Source organism: Fukomys damarensis, unplaced genomic scaffold (assembly GCF_012274545.1).
Source record: "Fukomys damarensis isolate Sample0158 unplaced genomic scaffold, DMR_v1.0_HiC HiC_scaffold_13, whole genome shotgun sequence".
Lineage (NCBI taxonomy): Eukaryota > Metazoa > Chordata > Mammalia > Rodentia > Bathyergidae > Fukomys > Fukomys damarensis.
In genome coordinates this window covers 10,790,373-10,802,129 of record NW_022900925.1, presented here as the reverse complement: position 1 = coordinate 10,802,129, position 11,757 = coordinate 10,790,373, and the positions used below count along the sequence as shown (strand labels likewise).

At 41.1% G+C, this 11,757-nt stretch overlaps 1 long non-coding RNA gene across 1 annotated transcript; it reads left to right on the top strand.

Annotated features, from left to right (window-relative positions):
* The first annotated feature begins 7,149 nt into the window (after positions 1 to 7,149).
* On the top strand, positions 7,150 to 11,362 carry LOC104849370. Its single transcript, XR_776738.1, has 3 exons — positions 7,150 to 7,203; positions 7,560 to 7,820; positions 9,596 to 11,362. It is a non-coding gene; the product is annotated as an uncharacterized LOC104849370 (long non-coding RNA).
* The last annotated feature ends 395 nt before the right edge of the window (positions 11,363 to 11,757 follow it).

Here is an 11,757-nt window from a genome sequence, read left to right as displayed (position 1 = left end):
TAAGACCACACCTATACGCAGTCAGAAGGGGAAGTTTGTAAAACAAAGGACTGGCTTCAGCATGTCACCTTCAGGATCACCTTCAGGACTTCACAGTCCGGGGCTCAGGGTCAGCACTTTGGCCGCCCGTCCTCTTGTGCCCCAACACCTCCCCATCTCTAGGAACATCTAATTGTTCCTGACCTTTCCTGGGCCCAGAATACAATTCTACAGATAATGAACAAATAGTAATAAAGACAAAATAGAACAGAACTATAAATGAACCCAATGTCCCCAAACTGCAGGCAGAGATGCCAGCTATTCTCTTCACGGCTGATTTCGCATGCGGTGTGTGCCAAGGACTTCCAGGAGGCTTAACCCCGTGGGGACGATACCTCGGGTCTGGTTTCTGCCAGGTGACCGGCATTGTCACGCAGACTCCACTGGAGTGGTCGTGGCATACCAGGAAGATATTAGCAATAAATATATCAGCAGTTAACAGAAAGCCTTCACCCTCTTGGAGTTAGTGTTTAAGTGATATTTATTGAACTTTGCATCTTATAGACAGCATACTCGTTTTAATGCCAATAAAAAATTTATGAATAAAGGTCAAATATTAGTCTTTGAGGGAAATACCAAATTCCCCAAATCCAGAATAATACTGACCATGTTCTCTAACCACAAGAACCTGTTTCAAAATTAAAAAAAAAAATTTTAGGGCAAAAAGCCTGGGTTTATAGCTCAGTGCAAAGGCCCTGGTTTCAATCTCCAGTAATCCCCATCTCTACACATACAAAAGAAAGAAAAAAAAAGAAAAATGGGGGGACTATAGTTCAGCAGTAGAACACTTGCCTGGTTTGCATGAGACCCTGGGTTCAAACCCCAGTACTTGGGGAAAAAAATCCCCAGTCTTAAAATAATGCGTGAGGAAATCTAAATTGCAAATACAAATGATTATAAACAGACAATGAAAATCTATCATGGCAAAACTTTAGAATGGCACAGATGATACATTACCGACTATTCTGTTATGAGATAGGCCTTATGCTAGGGGCTTTTCACACATTACCTTATAAAATCCTTACCATCATCCTTGCACAGCGTCCCTGTCACAAAGTAGGTGCTCAGTATTTGTTTAGTGAAAGTATGTGATTCAGAGAGATTAAATAACTTGCCTAAGATTACAAAGCTGAAAGGAGTCAAGCTGGCACTTGCAGTCAGGCCTGTCAAACTATTTCTGTGCTTGTAATTGTGCTATACAATCCACATGGTTGTTGAAACATGCAGAGGGGAAGCACTGGCAATTTAAGCTGGCTATGACCAGAGCTATTTTTCTCAGGCTTTTTGCTTGCCTGCCTGTTGTTTCTTTCTCTCTTACTTCTCTTCTTTTCTTTCTTTCATACCATACAGATTTGTTGAGTTCTCACTTCATGCCAGGTGTTGTTCAACATGCTGGGAATTCTGTTGGGCGAGGTAGATAGTAATCAATAGATATACAAGTAAGGGAACAGATGCTGAGAGTGCTCAGGGAGGTCATGACATTCAGGAAATAAGAATTGAGAGGAAGACAGTTCTAGCAAAGGGAGAGCAAGTGCAGAGGCCTTGAGAAGTGAACTTGGGCGGCTGTGGATACAGCAAAGGTGACTGGGTGTCTGGGACTTGGTGAGGAACAGAAGAGCCGTTGCAGAGATGCTGGTCCGGGTGAGAGTTTAAGTGCTGTCATTGGTGTCAGAGGAAGCCACTGGACAGTATGGGGCAGTGGCTGCATAATCTGATTTAGGTTTTATAGTTACCCTTTGTTATGAAGAGAACCGTTTGTAGAAAGTAAGATGGAATCCAGGTGGCAAGTGAGGAGTAGTCCAGGTGCGCGACAGTGGGACTGGGATCAGGGTGCTACAGGTAGAAGTGATTTGAAGGTGGAGCTGTGGGGGCATGCTTTCACGTGTAGAATGAGGGAAAGAGAGAAACCTTGGTGGAATGTAAGATTTGGACCTAGTGGTGAGGTAGATGAAGAAGTATAGGGAGGATGGATTTTTTAGGGCAGAGATGGGAGAATGAATGCATTCAGATAGAAGAAGGTGGGGATACAGGCACACTGGTCGGAGGAGGAGAAGCTAGGAAGGGGACCTGCTGACACTGTCAGAGGGAAGCCAGGAGAGTGTGACTTCCTGAAGGCTTTCAGTGGAGACAGTGTCTTGCTATGTAGTTCAAACTGGCCTTGAACTCAAGAGCAACTATCCTGCCTCAGCCTCTCAAATGCTGAGATCACAAGCATGTGCCACTATGGCTAGTGCCCCCCACCTCCATTTAGTACTTCTAAGAAGTAAGTACTGGCCATTAGATTTGGCGAGGTTACCAACAGGATCTCTCATTGGAGTGGTCCAGATATTATTGTAGACAGCCAAGTCAATGAGATATCTTGTAGGCAATTAGATAGGGCCAGCCCTCCAGGAGTCAGTACAAATGACAATCCAGACATTCACTGAGAGTCGGTATTACAAAAAAGAAAAAGTACTACACTACATACTTTCCCTAGAGATAAAGAGCAGTGATTGAAATTTAAATAGACATCAATCACCCTAGGTGGGAATCAGAAACTCCCTAGCCTGTTCCAGAAATTCCTTGTTCATTTTATGTACACTTGTTATATGACTTGTTTTCCCATTTGATCCCCACTTAATTCAATATTACCTGGGTGATTGCACCTGTAATCTTATTGTTTGATTATGGTTTTGTCCCACCTTATACCCATCTTGTGATTTTCCACTGGGTCTTAGTAGTTTTTTTTTTTTTTTTCTGTACCGGGGATTGAACTTGGTTCCTTGCACTTGGATCTTATTAGTTGACTGTAATTTTGTCCCTCTTTTTTACCCATCTTACCTTGTGGTTTTACTCCATAAAACCTCTGGGAAATGGGGTCCTGTGCAACCCAATTTTTGGGTGTCCCCTCCTCTCCCTCTCAGGCAGGAGTGGTTTTTCCCTCAATAAATATTCCTTACTCTTAAGCTCCATTGTTCCTGGAATTCATTCTTTGATTTTAGAGAACATGAATTTGTTCTAGTAGGTTGGGAGTTATATTTCCCTTGTTTGGATAATTTTGCTTAATTGAATTACTTAGTGTCCTATATCATCTAGAGTTTCCACTGAAATCACTGGGTGGAGGTAAGAGTTTGCTTTTGCTTCATAGATTCTTTTTGTTTCATAGATTCTGATTCTTGCCTTTTTAGATTTGTTTTTGTTTCATAAATTCTGGCCTCCATTTAATAGATTTTGGCTTTTGCTTCAAAATTGTCTTAAATTTTAGGTTGTATGTTTCAAGTTTTTGCCAATTGCTTGTTTCTCTTATGAATCATCCTTTATTAAAATTACATATACTCCTAAGTGAAATAAATAAGTCACACATGTGTAAAGACCAAATAGTTTCCCTGGTGTGAATATTCTGCAACAATGCATAAGATTCTAATAAGATTACTGACATTTAGAAATTTGAAGAAAAGAGCTAAAGGTGTAGGGAAGGTGTGATATGTAGGGGAAGAACAAAAAGGGAAAAGAAAAAAGTGTGAGAGAATGAAAAGATGAAAATAAAGTGTTTGTAGATGGGGAGGGGAGGAGGGGGAGAAGGGAGGGCAGAGGTAAGGGGAAAAAATGAGAATCAAGGCCTGTCATGTAGAGGTACAAGATCCCAACAATGAATGTAACTGTACTGTATCCCTAAAATGTACCAATAAACTCAATAAAATTAAATTTTAAAAAAATTACATTTTATTCTCATTTTGTGCATGTTGCGTCTGGACTTAGTTGCTGCAGTTGCAGTCCTTGTTTTGTTAGACAACAGTGCTAGGGAAAAAGGTAGTGTAGAATGCCACCTAGGAGACTTTAAAAGTAACTACAAGTGCACTCAGAAAAGTGCTGTAGAATGGGTCTTTTTACATTTGATCTTAGTGGAAAGGCTGAGAAGCGAGTAAAATGGGTCTTTTTTATGAAATCTAGTTTACATTTAAGAAATGTACAGGGCTATTAATAAATCACAGGACCTCATCCACCAGATAAGACAATAGGTCAGTGGCCATTCTTTTTTTTTTTTAATAAGACTAAATTTATTCAATATCCTAGTAAAAGTTTTGATTATAAGTATCCAACAGTATAAAAAGTACAAAACAGATTTTTAGATTTCCAATATATTAATACAAAGTCCATGACTACATACAGTACATCCTACAGGCCAAGACAGGTGGAAGGGAAACAGAAGACCCTGGTTGAGGGCTAGTAATAAATAAATACAGAAGTGGAGATGATCCATATTGCCACCAATACTGCAGCCAAAATGTGCAAAAAAAAAAAAAAAACATTTCAAAACACCTTGGGAGGATGTGAGGGCTGGACCCTTGTCGTACGCTTGGAGGCTGCAGAGAGCCACCTACCTCACTGCTAATGGTGGCAAGAGTACATGGGAGTTTTCCCAAAAGGAAGAAACATCAAATATTAAGTTTATATTAAGAGCTATAAAACCTTAGGGTGCTCATAAAAAGTGGCTCACTCCTTAATACGACACCATCCAATTTTTAAAAATCCCGTTTTTTTTAAAAAAGCCTTGAGTCATCTTAGTATTGCAAGGCAAGCAAATGTTCCTCCCTTGTTATGAGAAGTTTGAACTGGTACTATTTTCTTCCTGAACTTTCAGAAAAGAGGCGAAGAGTGTACTTTGGTTTGGGTTCAAGTGAGAGGCTTTTAATGAGTATTTTTCTTTTTGGTACTGGGGATCAAACTTGGGCCCTCCTCCTTGAGAGGCAGGCGGCAAAACCACTGAGCTAAATCCCCGGCCCTTTAGTGAGCATTTTAGAATTGAAAGCTCCATTCTCAAACTCATCTCAATGTTCAAAAAAACCTAAATGTAAGAAGCCAAACCCAAACCAACCTGCTTAGCATTAACACACACACCTCTTTTCTTCCGCTAAATTTTACTGTAGGAGTGAAAAGAAACCCTAAAAATCCTAGAAAGTCTGAACAAGTTGAACACCTACTTTACACTGCTAAGACCTTCACAAAGGTCAACTGAAGTAATCCAGAGCTGAAACTGAATTGTGCAGATTTCAGTGAAGTCACAGCCAGGTAACACCAACAAAGCCAATTGTATACACACACGTCAAGCCCTCTAAAGAAACACGCCCAAGAAGCATGAACCCTGTTTCATGTCACCCTGAAGACATCCACACAGCCCGACGTGGTCACACAGTGCATTGATGCTTCGGCACTGTTGGGAGCGTCCTGCCCATCCTATGGAATTGGGAAGAACAGATTTTGCTTGCAGTTTCACATAAACTAAAGTCTTTACCAAACATCAGAATGAAGAGAGGTGACACAGAACACAACATACACCTGCCAAGCTACCTGTGTTCGGGTGGTGTTTTTGTTGTTGTTCTTTGAGACTGTGTCTCACTTTGTAATCCAGACATGTCTGGAGCTCACTGTGTAGCTCAGGCAGGCCTTGAACTCTCAGAGATGCTCCTGCCTCAGCCTCCCAAATTCAGGGATAATAGGCATGCACCATCACGTCTGGCTGTTCTCTGTGGATTTTAAAATCACTTCCTCCTTCAAGGTATTTGCAGCAAAAAACTCAGTCTGTCCTGCTTAATAATCAGTAGTACAGGTTTGAACGATCAGAACCTCGGCAAGACCTTAATATTTCAGTTATTAGCAACTACCTCTAGGGGCAAGTCCTGTTACCTGGTTATGACAAATTTATCATGAGGGGAAAAAAGTGTAGCCAGCCATCTTAAAAAATGAAGTTGGTGGCCATTCATATGACTTGGGGGACAGGTTTCACTGAAATTCCAGTTCAATCCTTCTCTATGTTCTAGAGAAAATGTTGTGCCTGTTATGCCTCAGTTTCCTTTCTGTTCTGATCTTCCTCTGGTGAGAGGGTAACTTTCCAGGATGACTCAGGAGCAAGTTATCTCAGTAACTCATGGTGAGCATGAGCGTGAGAAGAAAAGACTTCCTTTTCCTGGTCTCATTTCGATCTTTCCCTGCCACTTTACATTTCCCTTATAGAGGCATGTAAAATTAGAAAAAGGAGAGTCTCTAATAAGTTCAAGAGAGAATCCCAACCCTTTCTCTCCCCTTTTAAGTTCTGGTTTTCATCATTTATATGTGCAGGAAAGAAAATAATACTTTGGCTAATAGTTTGAGGACTTTGAAACTTTTCCTGTGGACTTGTAAAATGCTACGTGATGATTAGTTTGGGGTTTTTAGGTGGCATAAGGTTTTATTTGGACTTCTTGTCAGGTTTGACTTGGTCATGAAATGGTTAATGAATATGCTCTTTAGTTCCAAGCTACAGTTTGACAAGGTGCAAAAAAACAAAAACAAAACCCTGCAACAAAACAGGCAGCCCATGCAAGGCCTGACTCCATCCAACAACAGAAGATGTGCTATCTGAAACACAGAACACAGGATGGGATGTTCCCAACAGAGAGATAACAACTACAAAGTACAAGATCTTTTCAATGCCAAGTCACCTGAAAACATCCACACACCTGCCTTGAACGCTGAATGGACCCTGTCACAAATATTTGCTCTGACCCCTGCGTATGATAGACACGCTGGGCTCTCTTCAAAAGCCCTACGAAGCTTTCTGACTTCTCTTTGCTCAGGGCTGGTGGCCTCTTGCTTGCTGTCGGTCCATCTCTGCCCAGGTGAGTAATATCTGTACCCCTTTTGCCTTCACTAGCCCGCTCAGGTGACCTCATCCCTCAGCTGTTGGTTAGTAAGTTAGAAACTCACCACTGAGAGTTAACTTTAGAATTAACCACTTTGTAGTTAGACCACCTCTCCCTCCAAAAAGTCAAGCTGAAGTAGCTTACAACAAATGCTTGTCTTGCATGGACTAGTGACTTACATTTGTGTATGTTTTTTTAATATAGTAACTAGAATAAAGAGATTTTCATCAACTTTTCTCTTCATGTACAAGCAGGAAACTAATAAAAGTACCTTTACTAACGTGTGAGTTATGGCTGCTAGGTGATGAGCATAAGTTTAACTTGCAAGTTTCAGATACTTAGTGAATTTAAAATGGACCTTGAACTTGTCATGCTGCCAAGGTAGGTTGCCTAGGTGATTAGACAACAGGAATGTCTTAGAGGCTTCTCTACCGTAGGGCCCGGGGCAGATTCCCTCTGAGCCTACCAGTCTCTAGAGGTGATCTCTTCGGCAAGCAAAAATGCTGTAAGTGGACCATTGGCTTATTTTCCTACCTTTCTTTCAAAGCAGTAGAAAGTAGTGGTTCAGATCTCTTGGTTATTGCTTTTTCTAGCAATATCTCCTTTTCTAAACGTGGTCGTTAGGGCTAAAATCAACCATAATTTATGCTTTGGGAATACCTGTGGGAGCAAGAACACGAGGAAGATAGGGCTGATGAGCTGGTGATGATAGTGGCTGGTCTTCTCTCGGCTGATTTTCCAGTTTCCTCCAGAAGGCAGCCAGCCACCTGCTCTGGAGTGAGTTACCCTGAGGACGCCTTGAGGGCTTATGAATCAGGCAGAGACTCACAGGGATGCTGGTTTGTTTCTCTCTTGTTTCAGATGGAGAACCCCATATCTGAACCTCTCACTGTTTTGGAATGTATTTTCATGAGAAAGCACTTGCCCAGAAGGGTGAGGACTGTCTTTCATCCTTGAGGGAAGCACAGTTCATGTCAGCTGAGTGGCCAGGTCATGGGGATTTTCAAAGGCAAAGAGGAACTGGGAATCTGTATGTAAAGGAATATGGAATAAGACATCTTTTAAATCCAGTACTGAGAACCAACCATCGTCTTCCAGTGTCTGAGATAGGAGAGTATACAGGTCGGTACTGTTGAGTGAACTGGTGCTACTGCTTCATTTATTAACCTGAGGTCTTAGAGGATATTGATCTTGTGGGGCTTGAGCAAAATTACCTAAAATTGTCTCACCAGAGACAATATCCTCTAAGACCTGAAATTTAAAAAAAGGATTATTGTCTATTCTTGACAATTTAAGAGCACAGGGTTTGCTTAAAGTCTGATTCAAAGTATGCTTTCCTAAATGAGGCATGTGATGTACACCTGTAATTCCAGCACTCTGGAGGCTGAGGCAGGAGGATCCTCTTGAGTTCAAGTCCAGCCAGGGCTACATAGTGAGTTTAAAACCATCATGAACTGCATAGTGAGACTCTGTCTCAAAAAAACAAAAGTAAAGCCAGGCATGGTGGAGCATGCCTGTAATCCCAGCACTCGGGAGGCTGAGGAAGGAGTTTGAGACCAGCCTGGGCTACATAGTGAGTTCCAGGGCAGTCTCAACTACATAGTGAGACCCTGTCTCAAAAAACAAACAACCAAACAAATAAACAAAACAACACAGTATGCTTTCTTAGTATTGTATGCCCATGCAGCCATACATAAAGAAAGAAATTATCTGACAGCCAATGTATCTCCTGTAAAACACTGCAGGGAAATAGATGAATTTTTTTTTTTGACTTGGGGATTGAAGTCATGACCTAGCACTTGCGAGGTATGTGCAGTGCCATTGAGCTAAATCCCTGGCCCAGATAGATGAATTTTTATCATCTGTCTATATGCCCTCCAGAGTGGCAGTAATTCACTACAGAGGACTCCAAAAAGGAGTTGACAAAGTATCTCAAGGTAATAGACTGGCTGATGCAACAGCAAAAGAGACTGCTCAAGGGCCCTTCTTCAGGCCCTCTTGATCTGAGAAGGGTCCTTTGATCATACTCAACCCAAATATTCTCAGTCAGATATTGAGCGGGCTCTCTCTCATGAGTGTCAGTTCCTTCCATTAGGATGGTTGCATTCAGATGATGATAAATTGTTCCTTTCTGGTGCTAGTCTGTGGAAAATTATTGTCTTTACATCAAGCCTTTCACTTGGGGTGAGACAAGACACAACAGATGATCTCAAAGTTATTAATAGGAAAGGGACTTTCTTAGACAATAAAAAAGATAGTTAAGGTGTGTGAGCTCTGCCAAAAAACCCACAAAAACAAAACAAAACAAAACAATGCTCTTAACTGGACCATAGCTGCTCCAGGTATACAGAGACATGGTAGATACCCTGGAGAGGATTGGCAACTTGACTTTACTCAATTTTCCCAAAGAAAGAGTAAGGGACTCCAATACCTACTGGTCTGGGTAGAAACTTTCACAAACTAGGTTGAAGCCTTTCCTTGTAGAACAAAAAAGGCAAAGGAGATAGTAAAAGTTTTGTTCTCAGAAATCATCCCCAGATTTGGACTTCTAAGAGTTTACAGTGATAGTGGGCCGTCCTTTAAGGTGATAGTCATGAAGGGTATGTCCGGCACTGGGCATTCTCTATCATCATTGTACCACAATCCTCGGTAAAGGTAAAAAAGATGAATGAGACCCTAAAGAGACATCTTCAAAAAATGGCTCAGAATGCCCACCTACAGTGGCCTCCACTTACTACCTTTAGCTCTTATCAAAATAAGAAATACACCTCAACTTCTAGGCTTCAGTCCATTTGAAATGCTTTGTGGATGTCATTTTTTTCACTAATGATTTTCTCTTCAATAGAGAAACAGATGCCTTACTAAAAGATGTCATTTCACTGGTTAAATTCCAACAGACTCTTCAACAGCTAACAGAAGCTCAGCAAAGAGAGAGAGAGGAAGTCCCACATTCCAACCTGGAGATTTAGTACTGGCAAAGTCTCTTCCCTCATCGTCTCCTTCCCTAGGACCAACTTGGGACTCATGCCCTGGGACCCAGAAGCCACTGCACAGAGTGAGCCAACACCCAAATACTCCTGTGGACCCATAGAAGGATTAAAATTCTTGTTCAAAAAGAAAATGAAGCCTCCAGATAAGTAATCTAAGATGTTACTCTTAGCTCTTTTACCAATCACCTCACCACCTAAAGGACAGTGCTGTTCCTTTCTCAGGTGGGCATAGGAATATACAGAGTCATTTTGATATAGAAAGCTGTTAGAAATATTGTAGGAAGTCAGACAGGGTTGGGCCCTTAAAGTCAATGCAGAGGATGAGAAAACATCGAATTGGTGGCTGGTGGTGAATCTGAGAAAGATCAAAGTCACAATGGCCAGACTTGCATACTTCCCTATAGGATGAATAGAAGTTTGAGATTACTGGTACTACTCTTTTGGGTTTTCTGGTATAGATAGACCATTATCTTCCTGGGGGTGAGTCATCCTCTCCCACCCACTACAGCTAAGACCACTAAGACTAAGACTACTAAAACTATGAAGTTTTAAGCCTAAAACTACAGATTATCAACCAAGGTTAATGATGTCATCTATATACTCTAGTTACAATTGGGTCAATGTTGCCTAAGTTACTATACTTGTAATCCTGTTGGTTGATTATAGCTTTTACCCACATTGTACCCATCCCTCATGACTCTGCTCTATAAGACTTACTTTGAAAAGTGGGCTTGTTGCCAACCCATTTAGGACCCCTCCTGTCTTCCAGGAGCTATTCTTATTCCCCAATGCATTCCTAACCTACTCCTAACCTCCATAATTTGTTCCTTAGAATTCATTATTTGACTTCGAGAAACAAGAACTTGGCATATCTGACATCAAACATAGCTACATCTATCCCCCCATATCAGTTATAACAAATGTCTTGCTAGATATGTGGTCTGTCCCCTTGCCAAGTATATCAGTATTTCCTTGGTGGGTATCCCTACTTCAAGGAGATGACTGAAATAAGCTACAAGACTATGCAGACGAGACAAAAAATAGCCCACCATCACAAGGTAACTGAGTGGTTTATAAACTATATTCTTAATGACCCTGGGCATAATCAGATTTTTTTCTAAGAATGCCACTGAAACCTTTCTACAGGCTTAAGACTGCTGTTAATTAGAAGTAAGTGTTCAATCATGAGGGACAAAAAATATCAATATCAAGATGGCTGTTTTGCAATATGGGATGATTATATATGATTACCTCCCCACAAGACACCATAGTAGAAAGGCCCCATTATGTTGGGAACAAAAATAATCAGTATTCTCATTGGCCTAACTCTACTAAATACTTGTGGTGGACATCCCCTGAGTAGGGTATACACACAATAACTTTACAGGCTGAAGACTGGTCTACAACAAACTGTTTAATCACCTTAGAATTAGATGGGAGGCCCCCAGTGGCACTCATGCGTCTTGTGGAACCAATTTGTAGCCCTGGATAACCCCTAGAAAAATAGGGAGGTGCACTCTGGGATTTTTGTGGTTATAAGGCAGGAGTGTTAAAAACATAGACAAACCTGCAAACTCACCCCACCTAAGACACTGATGGTCTAGAAGTGTATTTCACTGGTGTGATCATGTTGTTTCTATCTTTACCCCCTTCCCAGGGTTAGAAGGTGTCATGCAGCACATCTCAGCCTTAACTAATTTTACTCAGCAGGCCTTCAATGACACTATGACTGGCCTCTCTTTCCTAAATGAAGAAGTAAAATTAAATAGGCAAGCCATCTTCCAAAATCGGATGGCATTAGACATTCTAACTGCAGCTTAGGGGGGTACCTGTGCAATTATAAAAGTTGAACATTGTGTGTACATTCCTGATCCTTCTGCTAATATTTCAATAGCCGTTCAAGATATTAGATAACAGATTAATGCTGTGTCAGATTCTGAAATCCCCTGGACCTTCTCATTTTCACTGTGGGAAGCTATTACTGGTTCCTCCTGGTGGAAATGCTTATTTTTATATATATCTTGCTGATCTTATTATTTGGCTCATGTATTCTTTTAAAAAATTGTTTT